General features: G+C 42.5%; 1 pseudogene; it reads left to right on the top strand.

The window, feature by feature from the left end:
- Nucleotides 1-2023: 2023 nt before the first annotated feature.
- Nucleotides 2024-18168, top strand: part of LOC148521429 (uncharacterized) — a 28118-nt pseudogene continuing 11973 nt past the window's right edge.

Genomic DNA, 18168 nt, shown 5'->3' with positions numbered 1-18168 from the left:
TAAACCTGCTTCTGCGCCCGCCTATGAATTCGGCCCAATGTTTTAGAAGAAAGTATTGTGCACAGAAATTTAATTTGATACTAATTTCATAGCATTAATGATGCAAGGTACTGATTGTTTTATTCTTTTATTTATTGTTTTGTAGATTGTACACATTACCACAATGTATGGAATTAAAGTCATTACGTCAATGGCCATTTCTCATATGACTAGAGTTTTTCCTAACACATTACAACTAGGCATTATATGATGTTATTGAGTACATTTATTTTGACTGATAGCTTAGCATAATAAAAGATAGAGCGCTTATAGCATTGTCTTCTTGGATTTTTATAAGTAAAACATAAAGCACAAGAAAAGCTTTAAAATCTAATTTACCATTGCAGTGCACGTTATCACTTCATAATACTCACATCACTTTAGACTCCTCTTAAAATTGTAATAGGTTTTTTTTTCTTCTCTATTTATTTTCTAATATAACTTTTACGTGTGAGTATGCCTGACTATGTGAGCATCACTTCAAGCACTTACATTAAAAAAATTAACCTCATCTTCAGTCATATTTCAGATCTTAAGCACTGGAGAGCGTACGTTTGTGTCACTCCAAAACTAAGCTAACAAATCATAGCTACACGACTATTAAATCTATATTAAGTCATATTTACAGACAAAGATGGTGAATTTCAAATCATACAGCATAGAATATTTAGGTTCAATGTTGAAATCAAAACTAAAGCATCACTAGTATGTCTTTTCACCATTGCATTATGGGTGAAGATAAACAATATAATAATTATAATAATGACACTAGTTGTTCACAGGGTCTTCGTGAGGGGTGTGTGCGACATAGCCACGCCTCCACATATCCACGCCCCCAACACAGGCCACTCACCTGCCTTTTCCTGGGTGTCGGCCAATGACATAGCAATGCTGGATTGGAGCACCAGCAGAAATCATTGGTGCATTGCGCCACCCCAGGTACATAGCAGGGATTGGTGTCTGTTGATCCCAGTGATTATGGGTAAGGCTGCCTAAGAGGTGTAAACCAATGTAATGTGCAAATAAAATATTTATCTGATTTAATTTTATTTGAATGAGATTTGAGTAGTTTCAATGGAAGAACAAAGTCAAACTTTTTTTAATTAGGACTGTGGTCCAAAAGTTATATTGTCTCACATGAATGTAGAGTATGAACTGAAGAGAGACATATGTACACTGATCTGATTTCTATGAGATTGTTCATAACATGAAACATGATACATGCCAAACAGAAGAGAACCAGGCTAAATTTCTGTACTTGGGATGTAACAATTGTACAGAATGGAATTGTCAATTGTATGTAAAGCATTGATGCCTACAATAAGTGAGACTCCTAGACTAATGGTTAGAGCTCTATAGATGTGCAATATATAGCAATAAATTGATATTAACTGAACTGTATTTCTATGGGAGATTTATACCCCTTTTACACCAACCGAATAACCCAATTTAGTGTTAACGGTTCATGAAAAAATATCCTGGGATGATTTACCCGGCAATTCTACTCGGGTTGAGAGCATCATTAAAAATGGGTTGGTCCAAGCAGCAAGCAGCAGTGTAAACAGGTGCTAGCCGGATTATTTGACCCAGTTAGGCAGGAAAGACGCTGATTGGAGCTTCTGGGACGTTGGCAGATGATATAATTTCTCAGTGCCCTGCAGAGAGAGACAGCACATGCAGCCATCGCTTGCCTGCCTATCCATCTGCACCACAGCAGCCTGACCAGCAGCCACAAAAGCAGCCTGATACACAGACTGATCACAGACCAGCCAGAACTGCAGTCTGCACCACATCCTGGTTACAGTCTGCTCGGCAGCCACAAACGCAGGCTGATACACAGCCTGATTGCAGCCACAGCCAGAACTGCAGCCTGACCAGCATCTACAAATGCAGAACAGCAGCCTGCCTTCCAGCTTGAGCCTCACCCTCAGCCTCACCCCATAGCCTCACCCTCAGTCTGACCCACAGCCTGTCACACAACAGCATGTCTGCTCCCTCGAACTGGACTGATGCTGAGATCCGAGAGCTACTGCTCATCAGGGGGGGCAGGGGCGGATCTAGACGCTTGCTTTGGGGAGGCGGTGTGTGTGTATATGCAGTTGTGGCAAGGATGTGCTTGCCACCACGTCGGCGATCCGTCCATCATCATGGATCCCAATGGGGGCCCATTCAGTGAGGTACACGTTGCCTGTGTGCTCAGACTCCTCATTAATCCTGTTTTAGTCACCTGTAGGAGGGAGACCTTGTGTGTCATATCAGGGCCGGGCTAGACCAAGTAGAGCCCAGGACGAAAATTCCTTTTGGTGCCTCACTTAAAAGGACAAAAAAAATCAATACTGTAGTTGTGTGTACTAAATAAAAACTCACCTTACCTATATGGTGGTTTCTCAGCAATGGGGAACCTCTGAAGAAATTGTTCCTCCATGGGCAGACAATGTCCTCAATCAGTAGTCACTATTCACGTTGAAGATCACATGGTCCAGAAGATGCCTGTTTGTGTTGGAATATAACCATCATTGTACAACAGAAGTTCAACAAGAAATGTGCCCCCTGTGTCCCCTCCAGCCTCCTGCCCCATGTTCCCCCCAGCTTCCACCCCTCTATGTCCCCTCCAGTCCCCTGTCATTCCAGCCTCCAGTCCTCTGTGTACCATCCAGCCCTCCATCATTCCAGCCACCAACCACTTGTCATTCCAGCCTGCAGCCCTCTGTGTCCCATCCAGCCACCTGCCATTCCAGCCTCCTGTCCCCTACAGCCCCTCATCATTCCAGCCTTCAGCCCTCTGTGTCCCCTCCAGCCACCTGTCATTCTAGCCTCCTGTCCCCTCCAGACCCTTATCATTCCAGCCTTCAGCCCTCTGTGTCCCCTCCAGGAACCTGTCATTGCAGCTTCCTGTCCCCTCCAGCCCTCATCATTCCAGCCATTCAGCCCTCTATGTCCCCTCCAGCCTCCAGTCCCCTCCAGCCCCTCATCATTCCAGCCTTCAGCCCTCTGTGTCCCATCCAGCCAACTGTCATTCCAGCCTCCTGTCCCCTACAGCCCCTCATCATTCCAGCCTTCAGCCCTCTGTGTCCCATCCAGCCAACTGTCATTCCAGCCTCCTGTCCCCTACAGCCCCTCATCATTCCAGCCTTCAGCCCTCTGTGTCCCCTCCAGCCACATGTCATTCCAGCCTACTAGCCCCTCATCTTTCCAGCCTTCAGTCCTCTGTGTACCCTCCAGCCCCCTGTCATTCAGCTTTCAGCCCTCTGTGTCCCCTCCAGCCACCTGTCATTCCAGCCTCCAGTCCCGTGTCCCTTCCAGCCTCACAACATTCCGGCCTCCTGTCTGCCCTCTAGGCTCCTGTCATCCTGTCTCCGCTCCAGGCCCCTGTCATCCTGTCTCCCCTCCAGGCCCCTGTCATTCCTGCCTCCAGCCCCGAGTGGCCTCAACAACTAACCAGCTCCCCGGCCCCCTCCAACTTACCTTCAGTTCGACAGCTGCACTGCTCCTTTTTCTTTGTTTGGCGTCCCGATGCTCCAACCACGACAGCCTGTGTAGTGTGCGCTGCCTGCTCCTCAGGCTCTTCCTCTTCCTGAGCACTCCCTGTAGAGAGCCGGCAGGATCAAGAAGGGGGCGTGGCTTAATCGCGGGTCTGTGGCCACACCCCCTTATGGGGGAAAAACATGTTTTTTTCCCTCAGTTGTGTTACTGCCACTGAGGGGGGGAAAGTAATCAATCGATGAATGGCACAGTTAAAGATGCGGTTGTGTACTGTAATATAGCCCAGATGTTGGAGTCCCGAGGGATAAAATGCACACAGCAGCAAGTAGTACTTGCGTAAGCAGTTTAGTAAAGTGCACGATCATAACCGCAAAAAAAGTGGTGCAGCATACAAGGAATAGATGCATTACAAATTGTGCTACAGCGCTTTTGGAAATACAGCACTTACAAACCCCATAGCACTGTCCTACTCAAGCTCACCATCCTGCTCCAGCCAGCGGGAGGATAGTCAAGAGATACCAGCTACACAGGCTACCCTGTTGTCCAAGCAATGCAGCCCAACATCACCGCTCCTTCTAACTGACGAGCCTGGAGAAGGTAGTGGGATGGATTCGTCTGTGAATGCTGACTGTATCTATACCACCATAGATGATGTAGCTGAGGCAAGCTCGGAGACTGCACACCTCAAAAAGACCCCTCAGCTACGGTCTAATAGTAAGTATAAAAATAAAAAAAAACACCCACATTACACACACACACACACACACTACATTCACTTAAATCCAAATGGTAACTGTTGCAGGGTGCTGCCGGCGTGCAGGTGGAGACAAGGCCTAAAGTACATGTACGCAAACACCACTGCTATCTTTATATCGCCTCAGTGCGTATTACCATTTGTTTTTTGTTTCTCCCCTTTGCACTCTACAATGTGCCGGCCAGAAAGAAGAAGCTAATCAGGTCGGAGCAAGCTGCTGGAGCGATGACTTCTGTGATCGTGGAGCATCTCTGTGAATTGGACGCTGACATACAGATACAGAAGGATGCTAGAATGGAGAGGTGCTAGAGTCAGAAAGGAAAATGCAGCAGTCATTTATGACGCAGTTAGTGGCTATGCAGGACAGACAAACGGGTTTTTTTGAGCGCACGTTTGCTCGTGGTTTTGCAAACCAAACACAGCAAATACCACAGGCCCCAGTATACCCAGTACACATATATGTGCAGTACAATAGGGGACCCAATTATTACAACACTGGCACTAATACAACACAAACAAACCTAGAGTCACCAGAGTATACGGTACATAGGCAATTGCCCTAAACATGTCTACCTTAAATATTCTATCATTGTACCAAACGGCACCTTTAGTATTATATTATTATTTTTTCTATTGTGAAGGTAATTTCATAATGTTTATTGTGTGAAAACATATTTTCATAAATTACAAAGCCATAATTTATACTGTGGCCCGGGATCACCTCCCCAGGACAGCCATCAGAAATTGTGGGGCTCAGGACTGACAAAACAGGCAGCCCCCCCCGTATTTCTGCAACTCAAATCCTACAGTGTCTCCCCAGCCAGCACACCTTCTGTCTCCCTAGACAGCCTCCCTTCTGTCTATCCGGACAGCCCCCACATTCAGCCCTTCCAGCCCACAGGCACTTACCTTCTCCTGTGTCTTCCGGCTGCTTCTCTTCACACTGCGGCTGGCCTCTATGTTGGTTGTGTAGCGCATGAGATGTCATGACATCATGTGCGCCTTGTTGCAGCAAGAAAGAAAATAATATATTTGTACCAGGCAGCCGCAACCCTCCCCTCACATTTCTCTCTGTGATCTCCCCACATTCCCCTCTTTCTCAGTGATCCCCCATATTCCACTGTCTCATTGACACCCCCATACATTCCTCTCTCTCTGTATCTCAGTGATCCCCTCCATATTCCATGCTCTCTCAGCAATCCCCTCCATAATCCCCTTTCTCTCATCAATCTCCCCACATTCCCCTTTGTCTGTCAGCGATCTCCCCACATTCCACTGTGTGTATAAGTGACCCCTCCACACATTCCCCTCTGTCACACACATGCACAGACACCCACACCAACACACCTGCCTGTCGGATTTATGCAACACAGAATATAGTTCCCCTTACTTATCTTCTTCTTTCTCCCAATAAGTCCCCCCTTTGATTTCTCCAGCCCCTTGGGTTCCTGGGAAAGGAAACCTGGTTCCCCATTGGTCGATGGCAGCCATCTTTCTGTAGCCTGCTATGGGGGCAGCCATTTTCTGTTAGCCCCTGCTGCAGCCTCAGCCTGTGAGATCTCTCACTCGTGTTAAAGACACAGGCACACAGAGCAGCTAGGGAGGGAACAGGAGGACCAAAATCATTATGGCACCTAGCTTGTCCCCGATGGCTGGTAAGTTCATCCCTGAATTTTATTTTAAAAAGCCTATTTTTAATGACATCTAGGGCCGGATGTACTAACCTTGCGAAGTACATCCCACCTTGCTTCGCATTCCTACTGTTCGCATATGCACTAACATATGCAATCAGTAGCGCAAAGGACAGCTTTTCCAATAAGAGCTGTCCTTTGCGATGTGCTCTGTGCCGGGGACTTCTGGGTTTCATGTGCAGAGTGACGCAGCGGCTGTGGGCATCCCTCATAGCAGCGCAATGCGGTAGAAGCCCATAGGCTTCTATAGGGTACCCCTCCTCATCGGAAACCCAGCGGCCAGCTGATGATACATATGGAAAATATGGTAAAACCCTGAAAACGGGATTTTTACCACATTTTCCGTTTAGGACATCCCTCCCCTATAGAGAAAAGCAGAGATTACCTGGGTTCAGTGTAAACGGGACCAACCTGGTGTCAGGTTGCGGCCTAAGATTGGCTGTTACTCATCTCAGCACCGACTTCCCCTGATCTCTTTAGCGGTTAAACTACAGGTGCAGTGGCAAGTGACTCGCTGAGGATTTTACCTGGGGTCTGCTAGTATATCCATGTGCTTGTTTCTTGATATGGTTTCTGCAGTTACCATCATGGATGCAGCCATGGCAGTCTGTTTTCACCTGACTAACCCTTTACCCAATGGTAGCATTGGTTGCTGTCAGCTGACAGTGTCCTCCAATGGACTGCTATCTTAGGGTATATAACTGGGTTCTAGACAACAGGAAGTTGCCTATACAAGGTCATTACTTCCTATACTTGGGGTTGCAGTGTTTCAGGTTCCAAGCTCCGTTCCTTCTAGTGACTTGTTCCTAGTGTTTTCCAATGGTGTGTGTATTCAGAATGTCTTCTGAGTACAATCTGTTATATCCATCATGTGTGCTAGCACACAAGATGAATCCTTGGTATGTGTACTGAGGGTCTGATTCAGAGCCGCTCGCAAGCGGCCGCTCGTTCGCTCCGAGCGATGTTCGCACATCTGCTCATGCGTATGGGTCATAATGCACATGCACCAACCAGTCATTGCGGTAGGAAATCGTATGTTCGCAAAATAGCGAGTGCCTGTTAATTTGACTGACAGGATGAGGCGTTTGTGGGTGGTAACAGGGGAAGGTGCTTGAAAACTTGGAGCTGAGATCCGAACGCAGGCGTGCCAAACGGTCAAAACGGGCGTTTTAAGGGTGTGCATAATTAACAAAGCAGCGTCATCGGCCACGTCACTTGGTTGTCTCTTAGTCTGAACTGTTCGCATGATTGCGGTAGGAAAATCCAACCACAAGCACTGCGAGCAGTTCAGATGCCTTCGATGTACTCGATTAATAAATAGCGGAGATGACGTAGGATGTGAGCGGCCAGGGGGCGTCTTTACAAAATAGCGAGCGCATGTTTCGTTCGCTTGCTCAGACATAGAGGCGTCAACAGACCGCGAAGAGCAAGCGCTCAATTTAAATAGCCGGCCCCTTTTTCTGAACGAGCGAGCACAAATAGCGTCCGGCTCTGAATCAGGCCCTGAGTACCATCTCGTGATACCAGTCTCCTGTGTCAGTGCTGCGTCTGAATCCTCAGCGTGTTTACTGAGTACCATCTTGTGATACTTTTTGTGTACCTTTTTTTATCAGTCTCCTGTATCAGTGCTGCGTCTGAAGCCACAGTGTGCGTACTTAGCACATCATCCAAGTACCAGTTCATAATAACTATCTCCTGTGCCAGTTCTACGTCTGAAGCCACAGTGTGCATACTTAGGGCCTGATTCAGACCCACTCGCGAGTGGATTGCGCTCGCAAGTGGGTCGATGGTGTGCCAAAGCGCACGCATGGCGTGCGCAAGCCCTGTAGCGAGGGGGCGGCTGTTGATGTTGATCAACAGCTCGCCCCATTTTGTAGGCGGGGAGGTGGGGTGGCTGTACAAACGGAGGCGTTCCCGAAGGAACACCTGCCATTTGTGGGCGGCCCTACTGACATCACTCGTGATGTCAGTAGTGGACTTCCGGCTCTATTATAACTGGAAGCCCACTCGGCATTGCGAGTGCTGAGACCCTACCTTAGGGTCTCCTCGCAATGCTGATGGTCACGATAATCGCGACCATCGCCAGGCTGCTCGCAAAAGCTGTGGGTGGTCACCCACAGCTGTGTGAGTGGTCTGGAGGCTGGAATTTTAAAAAAAGGGACACCCTGATTCAGAGCGAGCGCACGCAATTAGCGTGCACTTCTGAATCAGGCCCTTAGTGCATAATCCAAGTACCAGTTCATAATACCTATCTCCTGTGCCAGTTCTACTGTACGTCTGAAGCCACAGTGTGTGTACTTAGTACGTCATCCAAGTATCATCTACTAATATCATTCTCCAGTTCTAGCTCTGCATCTGAAGCCATCGAGTGTGTACTTAGTACGTTATCCAAGTACTATCTCCTAGTGCTAATCTCCTGTGCCAGCATTGCGACTGGAACCACTAAGTGTGTACTCAATACACCCCTTCAGTACAAACCTCCAAAATCTTTCTCCTGTGCTTTCCCTGTGAGAGGGTTCTTCCATTTTCCCACTTGTGCGGGATACCTGAACAAAGGGCTGTGACCTGCTTACTGGGAGCAGCTTAAACCCAAATTCCGCTTGGAGGGGTCACTGGTGAACACCTCCCAGTAAGTTAGACTGCTTGCCTTTGGTCAGGTCTCGTCAACATCCGGTACTGGTGTATGAGGAAGTCACTAATCCAGGCCCCTCACCTCCTGTTCCGTCCTCAACCTGGGTCCACGTCTTCTAATACCATGGCAGATAATCACATAAGCCAGATCATGGCACCTGGGAACAACCCAGGTCGAGGTACAGTGTAAACGGTGTCTGAAGCCAGGTTCGACCCAGGATTGACCAGTGTTCAGATTTCTGGATCGGACCCGGGATTTTGGTGTAAAAGTGGTAATACTGGATGCATCCTACTGTATTGTCTATGGACACATTTAGTTTGTTCTGATAACACATTGTAGCTTAAATCACCACATCATGCCTCCTTTACAAGGATAAACTGAATAGGTTCTATAAGGAATATTTAATTGAATGCATAAATAGATCTGACATTCTTTTTTATCCTATGTATTTTCCAGCTAACATTGTCATTATTGCTATAGAATAAGCATATTTAACATTAAAATAACTCAAATAGAAACAAAATAATAGAAATTGATAAATTGTATAGTAATTTGCACAAGGACTTGACTTGTAGTCATGGAAACAAGTAACAGTGACACGAAAGCAGAAATAAATAATATACTGTAATCTATCTGGAAAAGGTGCTTTCTTGTAATAGAAATTAGAATGCTGTATGCGTTTTAGAATCTAAGTATACATCTTCTATTGCTACAGTACGTGCAAAATAGCATCTAAACACTTCCTATCTGTCTTTTCATCCTACCTGTGGAATAGGTCAATGTCAAATAGCAAATAAAACCACAATTTCACATTAAGATTTTATACTATTAGGCTAAATAATATCCACACAACACTTGAGACACATACTTAACTAGATACTGTATGTCCACCATGCTCTCAATGTCTTCACTACAGCAGATATCATTAATTTAATTTTTTTGGGGGGGAGCTTTCCTTAAATGAGCAGACAGAGTATTACTAGCAACTATGTAGGCCCAGTGGCAGAACTTTACTGGTGTCGTAACTGGACTAAGAGGAGGGCACCAGGGAGATGAGTACCTCCTGCTACTAGGTCAACAGCTGGCCGTTGAGAGGCTCAGGGAAGAAAGCCAGCTAGCAGGCAGGGAGTCTGCTCTGCAAGCCACTTTGGGGATGGGGGATGGGTTACATTGAGGGGGTGGGCATGTAGGGGGGGTCTGCCACTGAATACCACGTGGGCCTATCGCTTACCAGTTCTGACACTGTGTACCTTTTTTTTATCAGTAACACACTTAAGGCCTTAATTCAGATCTGGAAAAAGAGTAAGAAAGAACAAGTAATAATAATTTTATTTATATAGCGCTTTTCTTCATCAGGACTCAAAGTAACTGTGCATCTTGGTAAAACCATGCTGCACTGCAGATGGGGCAGATTTAAAATGTTCATAGAGATTTAGATTTGGGAGGGCTGTGTCCAAACTGAAATCTAAATTGCAGTGTCTTTCTGACACAAGGGAGAAACACAGGGTAATATAGAAGAACAGGACTCCAGCATTCTAAAGATACCTTTACGAATATACGAACTAATCTCTAATTGTGAGTTGGGGTACGCCCATTCTTTTGATACTATATTCTATGTTCCACGATGGTGAGCACTATCATTGGATAAATGATGCACTGGTGACAACATTTTCCAGCTAAAGAAACCTTTATAGGAGGGAACCGTAACACTTCTATGTGAGTACGGTACGATCACTTCATATATTTGGATATAAGAGAGAAGAAGTTACGTCCCATTACAACATACTTAGGACTTGGTCAAGACTTACTACACTATTTTTGTTTTCTTTGTCTTTTTCTCTTTTTTCTATTTTTGACAAGCATCCATGCAAGAAGGACTTCACTACTCACCTTGATGACCATTCCTGTATACCATTGAGGGTTTCGATCCCGGGCGGAGTATTATTGCACTAACGATCATTAGTGTATCCACATCTCTTATAATTTGACGGGTGTTATTTGAAGTGCGCAGAAGTTGGGTTTTGTCTACTCTTTTGATTGATCAGTATTCTTTGGGGTGGTGGTGATCCCCCCCCCTTGACATTGTCCCTGTTGCAGCACCCTTTTTTGCACAGTTGTCAACTGTACTATTTTCTTTGTATATACCTGCAAAAGCAGCCAGTAATTACCCTACATGCAAAAAATTAAAATTATTTGCACCCCTTACATTGCAACATGGTTTGTCCAGGTACACAGTTACTTGCTATTTCTTAATCTATTTCCAACTCTGAATCAGCCCTTGAGTGTATTTTTGGATTCATACAGTATCTGGGACAGGAGAAGTGATGTCACAGCAACTTCAATGACAGGAACCCCAGCTTGTTGGCATGTATTAATCCCATAAGGATATTGTATTTTACAAGAGATGTGAAAGGGACTTCAGTTGTCTCTAATGGAGTGGGCAGGTAATACTTTACTTTATAATAGAAATGCAATGGAATGCCATGATAACATTGAAGATTGTATTTTACCTTCATGGTCATATATGAAAATTTTAATATAGTGGCTCTATAAAATGATTAAATCATAATAAACCTCACAAATTATGACATCAGGATGTAATGGAATATATACTGTATCTACTACATAAACATACACACAGAAACAACAGGCTCATATACTTACTGTATATGTATATATCTCAAACAAATAGAAATGTAAAAATAACTTATCACAGCCTAACAAGGTAAGGTGAGTGCACTACAATGTTTCAGAGCTTTTATAAACATTATCTAGTAGATAAAGTTATTTTAACAGTAGGATATTATTACTTTTACTTGCCCAGCTTGAGATATTTAGTTTTGTGTAGTCATTCATTCTCAGCTATGACCGCTTACTGTGATAAGATTACAATACAACACTGAAAAAGTTGTTTCTTAAGATATGTATAACTGTTGTGCTCAACTGTGAAAGTGTATATTTAAATACTATATATTTTAGGCAATTTGTCCTACCTCTGGAAAAATAACATATTAGCATCATTTCTATAAATATGTCACCAGGTTAGATATTCTTCGTATCATGAGCTACAGCTATGAATATTATATGAAATCTATGTAAATAATATAAACTAGTTTTGTTAATTAAAAAAAAATCTTACAGTTATCAAATGTATCTTTTTTATTGTGTCAGTTTGATAAAGATTATTTATTTATTTATTAACAGTTTCTTATATAGCGCAGCATATTCCGTTGCGCTTTACAATTGTAAGCATTAATAGAACAAAACAGGATAATAACACAGATATATAGGTAGGAAGGCCCTGCTCGCAAGCTTACAATCTATAGGGAAATAGGCATTGATACACAAGGACAGGTGCTATATATTGGACTTTGGTCCAGCCAGAATGCACAGTTTCTTAGTTGGCTGCATGATCCAGTCACACAGGAATGTCGACCAAATGTCATGAGGATGTGAGAGAAAGACGATGTGTGAGGTTATGTGTGGACTGTAAAAGGGGATGTAATTACATATGGAAGCTATGAAGATTATGTGGGAGGTTCTGGAATCTGTATTTATATACAAACAACAAAAGTTAAATAACTGGGTAAGTTTTGTATTTTATAAAAAGAATAATTAATCACTTGTTTTCACCAATAAATTAATTTGGACAGTTGATACTGTTTGACGGTACATGCACTGTTCTATGGGGCTGATTGAGAGATGGATGCTATTGTGGCAGCTAATGCGACTCTGTATGCAGTGGCTGTGTGACAATATGTACATGCCGCAAGAGGTGTCTTGTGTAAAAAGACGACTTTGATCCGCTGCTGAGTCCAAAGACACAACATCAGGTCAACTGCATGAACATCGGACATCTGGGTAACCTTCCTTTCAGGCAGCCCTACACGGCTTCGTGGAGCTGCAGTGAATGCAGCCCCTAGAAGCAGATGTCATGCGCATGTACGCGGAGCCTCCTCTGGGATGGTAGTGGGAACACCTAGGAGGAAATGTAATAACCTGTGACTTGCAGGCATCAGCCCAATGTTTTAAAGTAGCAATCATTACAAAGTCAAAACCCAACTAGTTTTGGCTTTTAAATGATTGCCAATCTAAAACATGGTGCACACTCACCGGGATATTGCCGATGTCTGCTAGTCACAGGCTATTATATTTCCCCCATAGTCATATTCTGTCAGTGGACTATGCAAAATTTTGTAGGGAATACACAATATTTCATGAAACAGTTTTGAAAAAATTCATTCACCTCTATTTGATTATAATTATGGCTAATAATACAAAGCTTTTCTCTTACACCATGTTGCCAAACTTTATAAAAATATATTTTTTTGGGATATCTTGTAATTCTGGCCAAGGAGTGATATACTTGAGTGATCTATGAAAATATTAGCTGATGTTATGTTCATTGTTGAATTATCAACCAGAACACTAAGCTGGCTGGAATGCGATGACATTCAGAACAAGACTTATAAATGACCTCAATATCTAAAGCTGAGGGGCTGCATTGAAGGCAGGGGGGACCCCATGTTGTGTGCATGGAAGGGGGGACCCCATGTTGTGTGGGGTCTCAACTTTCTGAGAGATTCCAGCCCTGGGTTGACCATTTAGGGCAGGGAGACCTTATGCTGTGAGTCTCCCTGCTATAGTATTATCGCCTTGGCTGTATCAGCCTGGTGCTAGTTATTGGAAAATAGGGGGGACTCCATGCCATTTTTCCCCCTATTTTTCAATAACAGACCAGGCTTAGAGGTTTGTGGCTGGTTACTGATTTTAGGAAGGGGGACCCCATGCTTTTTTTGAGTTAACCATTTATTCTACAGTAATAATAAAGACAATTGCATTCTAATACATGTCTTTAGCAGAGTGGGAATATCTAAGGAAATTCTAACTGATCAAGGTACTCCATTTATGTCAAGAATCAAGAAAGAGTTGTGTCGCCTGTTTAAGTTACTTAGCTAAGGACCTCGTTGTGTCACCCTCAGACTGATTGGTAAGTGTAGAATTTTAACAAAACTTTAAAGAATATGCTAAATAAAGTGGTGGAAAAAGATGGGAAAGATTGGGATTATTTGTTACATTATTTATTGCTGATCATTAGAGAGGTTCCATAATCTTCCATTGGGTTTTGATTTGCTGTGCCCAAGAAGATTAATTAATATTGCAAAAGAGACATGAAAGGGGCAACCTAGTCCTTTTTAGAGATGAGCGGTTTAGTTTTGGCTTGGGTTTTGGCCCAATTTGGATCTCAGAACAAGAAAAAATGTAATCTTTCACGGACAAATATTATGTTTTGCCTGTGAAAGATGAAATTTTGCCTTATTCTGAGATCCGAATTTGTACGAACTTGTCGGAAAATCAGAGCCAAAACCATCATCTCTAGTCTTTAAGATGCTTATGGAGCATGTTTCTAAGATGCAGGTAAGAATAGCTGCAGTGATGCTTATAATGAGAGATCACTTGGAACAAGCCCAATAGGCACAGCAAAGAGTTTATAATCGTAATGTCCAATTATGCATTTCTATTCCTGGGGACAGAGAGCATGATTCAGAGCCACTTGCTAGATTCGATCGCACGCACGATGTGTATGCAAATTGTGTAGGCAGTGCTATCTCACAGCAATGCATTAGCACGCCCAGTATTTCTTAGAGAGCGATCATATAATGCAGACACCCATCAGCCTGCTTTAAGATGCCCATTTGTGAACGACATGTCCAGGAAGTGTATGCAACCATCGGTACATCAGGTAACATCGGATGCTATTGCAGTGTTTGAGGTTGACCATACTCTGCCACAAGCACTGTGAGCACTTTAGTGTAAAAACAAGCCATGTGTCTTGTACTATGATGCTATCTTTTAATTATGCACATCTCTAAAATGCCATTGAGATGCTCAGGCACGCCTGCGTTTGCACCTCCACTCCCCCATTTTTAATGGCCAGCCCGTTACCACCTACAAATGGCTTACCTTGCAACTCACTCTGCTGGGCTGTCTATGCGCAGAGAGTGAATGCATTGTGAACTTTCACTAAGGTATGCGCATATGCATTGTGATGCATACAGACTGCATACCATTTGCAGCAGCGAGAGTATGCATCTTAGCGAGTGGGTCTGAATGAGCTCCAGAGTCGTTATTTGACTCCCACGGTAGAAAGTAAATTCTAGGCCAAAAGAGGGTGAGGTTAATTATAAGGTGTACCAGCCTGTGAAAAGAAAGCCAGGACAGATCTAAAATATAAATCTTATAAAACCTTGGAAAGATTGAGTAGCTCTGTCAGCCACTCTGGTCCCTATGGAAACTACAGTACCTTTGGTTCCTAGAAATCACAATATCCAAAACCCTCAAAACAGTTCAACATGAGGCTAAATGTCTCATAAGAAATAAAGATTTGTTTTTTGATATACCTGATAAAACAACAGTCAATAAAAACGACATAATCACTGAACCATAGGTTAAACTTCACCTAAAGTCTATACAATACCAGAAGCCAAAAAATGTTGGAATTAGATATAATTAAAGAGTCACATAGTGACCCATTGTACTAATTCCGTAACTCAACAGGAGCTTACGCTTCTGCAGTTTGTTCTGTAAATTGAATAATGTGTCTAAGTTGATGCCTACCCAATGCCTCAAGTGGATGAACTTATTGAAAGGCTTGGAATGGCTGGGAATGGCATGGTACGTAACCACTCTAGACATAACCAAAGGGTGCTGGCAAGTGCCACTAACAGACAATGCAAAAGAAAATACAGATTTTTCTACACTGAATGGTCTGTTCCAATATAAGATGTTGCCATTTGGGTTACATGGGGCACCCGCCATCTTTCAGAGAATGATGAATACAATTCCAGACAGTATGCTGCTGCTTATCTCAATGATGTAGTCATCTATAGTCCTGATTGGCAGTCTCACTAACCCAGGGTACAAGCAATGTTGGACTCCATCCGTGAGACAGCATTGACAGCCAATCCAAAAAAGTATTGCTTAAGGATGGAAGAGGTGAAGTATCTTGGATACACCATAGACAGAGGTTTGATAAAGCCCTGATTTAATAACACTGAGGCAACACAAAATTTGTACGAACCCTTAATAAGAAGCAAGTTAGAACTTTATTAGGAATCAGACGGTATTATAGAAGATTTATACCCAATTTGGCACCATTGCTGTCCTTTTGACTGACCTTCCCAAGGGTAAACAGTCAGTTAGGGTCAAGTGAAATCCTGGGGCAGAAAAGGCTTTTCAGGCATTGCGCACCCAACGAGATTTGATGGCACCTGACTTTAAAATTAAATTTATCATGCAGACAGATACATCAGATGTAGGGATAGGTGTGGTATTGCCTCAAAGCAAAGAAAGTGAAGGGCATCATCTTATTTATTTAAGTAGTAACTTAAATATATGAGAGACATTTTGCCACTATTGGAAAAGAAGCATTGGCAGTTAAGTGGGCATTAGAAATATTAAGATACTACCTTTTGGGGCAAACATTTATATTGATTAGAGATCATGCTAAGTTGAAGTGTATGGCTGAGAATAAAGAGAAAAATGGAAATACAGAATTTCTAGATGGTTCTTCATATTGCAAAATATTATGCTTTCAGTAGAGCATAGGCCAAGAAGCCAACTTGCCAGCTCATGTCCCATGTTTTTTGCTTAAGGGCTAAATGTGTTCTTCCCCACAGGTCCACATAGGAAGGAAGAAATGTTACAAAAACACTTGAAATGTTATAAATGGGAGATATATATGCCCCAGGTTTTTATTTTGGTTGATTAGCAGCATTGATTGGAAGACCACCTGTGAGAGACTGATAAAGGGTGTGTAAGTCTCTGTAGTCAGTCTCCCACTGCCTGGGGAACAGGTAAGAGGTCTGTTAAGAGACACAGTGATTACTGAATGTAAGTGTTGCACTACAGACTTCTGTTTTGTGAGAGAGAAAATGATTTTGTATATTTATTTATAGCCACACAGGCCAGGATTTACTTTTCTATTTTTTTTGTGTTGCTAATAAAACTAGCTGTGGTTAATGGTACCAAGGACCTGGACAGGTAAACTACTACTAGGCTGCTGCATGACAAGTGCAACCATTTATTGTAGAAGCTGGCACCCTATATATATATATTTATATATATATCATCTTTGCTCGCATGGATGTCTGTTATTGCTCAGCAGAACTAATTTTACAAAAACAGTAGTGGCATCTAATATTGTGATGTATATTTTATATTGTAGACATTGATCACAAAATGTCAGGTGCAGCAAGAAATTATCCTGTTTGGTGGAACAATACCAAATATCTATTGTGAATCTAACCCTGCATGCCATATGGTAGTTACTGTAATTAAAAAAGAATGTTGGTGTTTCTATTTAAACTGATCGGTTCATTAAAAACATCAATGTTCTCCTTTGTGTTTCTTTATTTATTAAACCCAAATCCACAGGCCAACTTGTTCTGGGCATCTATGACTACAATTATACAGCACCACCTTTTTATTGAAACTCTGAGCAGTTTAAGCTCCACTCATTTACACTTTATTGAATTTCATCCCATTATTCTTGTATGGTTCTCTGTATTTTCTAGTGCGTTTTGTAAAATAAGATTTTTTCTGTGGTCACTGTTTTGCAAAATCCAGATCTTTCCAGGCATAGTTCTGAGAGAAGTAGTGCAATGGCACAGTCAATAATCCAGCATGTACTATTGCTCCTACTTCTGCCATTCTAATGAATACTGATTAATGAAAGCTGTCATGTGCAAATTGTTTGCCGATAAACATTGATAGCTGTCTCATTTGCTTTCGCCTAGTGATAAAGTAAGGTTATACATGAAACATATCAGACTAAATGGAATATCTATCAAAGGTTGATTTTTTCAGAAGTTAAAATTGCCTAAAGTCACCATAAATAAATAAAGAGGCTATTCATACCCAAAGTCTCCAATCGATTAATATCAATTTTTTTTCAGACAATTTGTGGGGGGGACAATTTGGGGGCAACCTTTCCCTGCTTAGCAAAATCACTGTTCCTATTCATTTGAATAGGCAATGTATTTCAATAGGAACAGAAAGCCCATAGAATTAATGGAAAAAGCTCAGCCAATTACAAACAATGCGTACATGCTGACTGTTTGTGATTGGCTGAGCAAGTATTGATCTCCAGTCCCACTGAAAATAATGTCAAACAGTAATTTGCTTCCAAACTTGGAATTCTACAGTAGTATTTAGATTTTTCTTATAACTTTATTTTTTTACTTCACATAGCATTTTCATATGTATTTCATTTGACAATGTATTTCTATGGGCCTTCTGAAATTCATTGTACATTGAAATAAACAGGACATTTCACTCACCGCCAGATACCAGTGAGATTATTTTTGAAGTTTTCTGTGGTGATTTTATCAATCACTTTATATCAAAAAAATATTAGATGACACATTACTTGTGTAAGTAAGATATGCATCATACCACTTAGAGAAAAAACATCATATACTTCAAAAATATCAGATATAAAGATACCCTTATATGTGTCATCCAATATCGTTTTGCCGTAAGTGAGGTACGACCCAATACTACGTCTA

This window comes from Taudactylus pleione, unplaced genomic scaffold, assembly GCF_031769625.1.
Source record: "Taudactylus pleione unplaced genomic scaffold, aTauple2 ptg000162l, whole genome shotgun sequence".
NCBI lineage: Eukaryota > Metazoa > Chordata > Amphibia > Anura > Myobatrachidae > Taudactylus > Taudactylus pleione.
The sequence above is the reverse complement of the archived record's forward strand: the minus strand, read 5'-3'. Positions and strand labels throughout refer to the sequence as shown.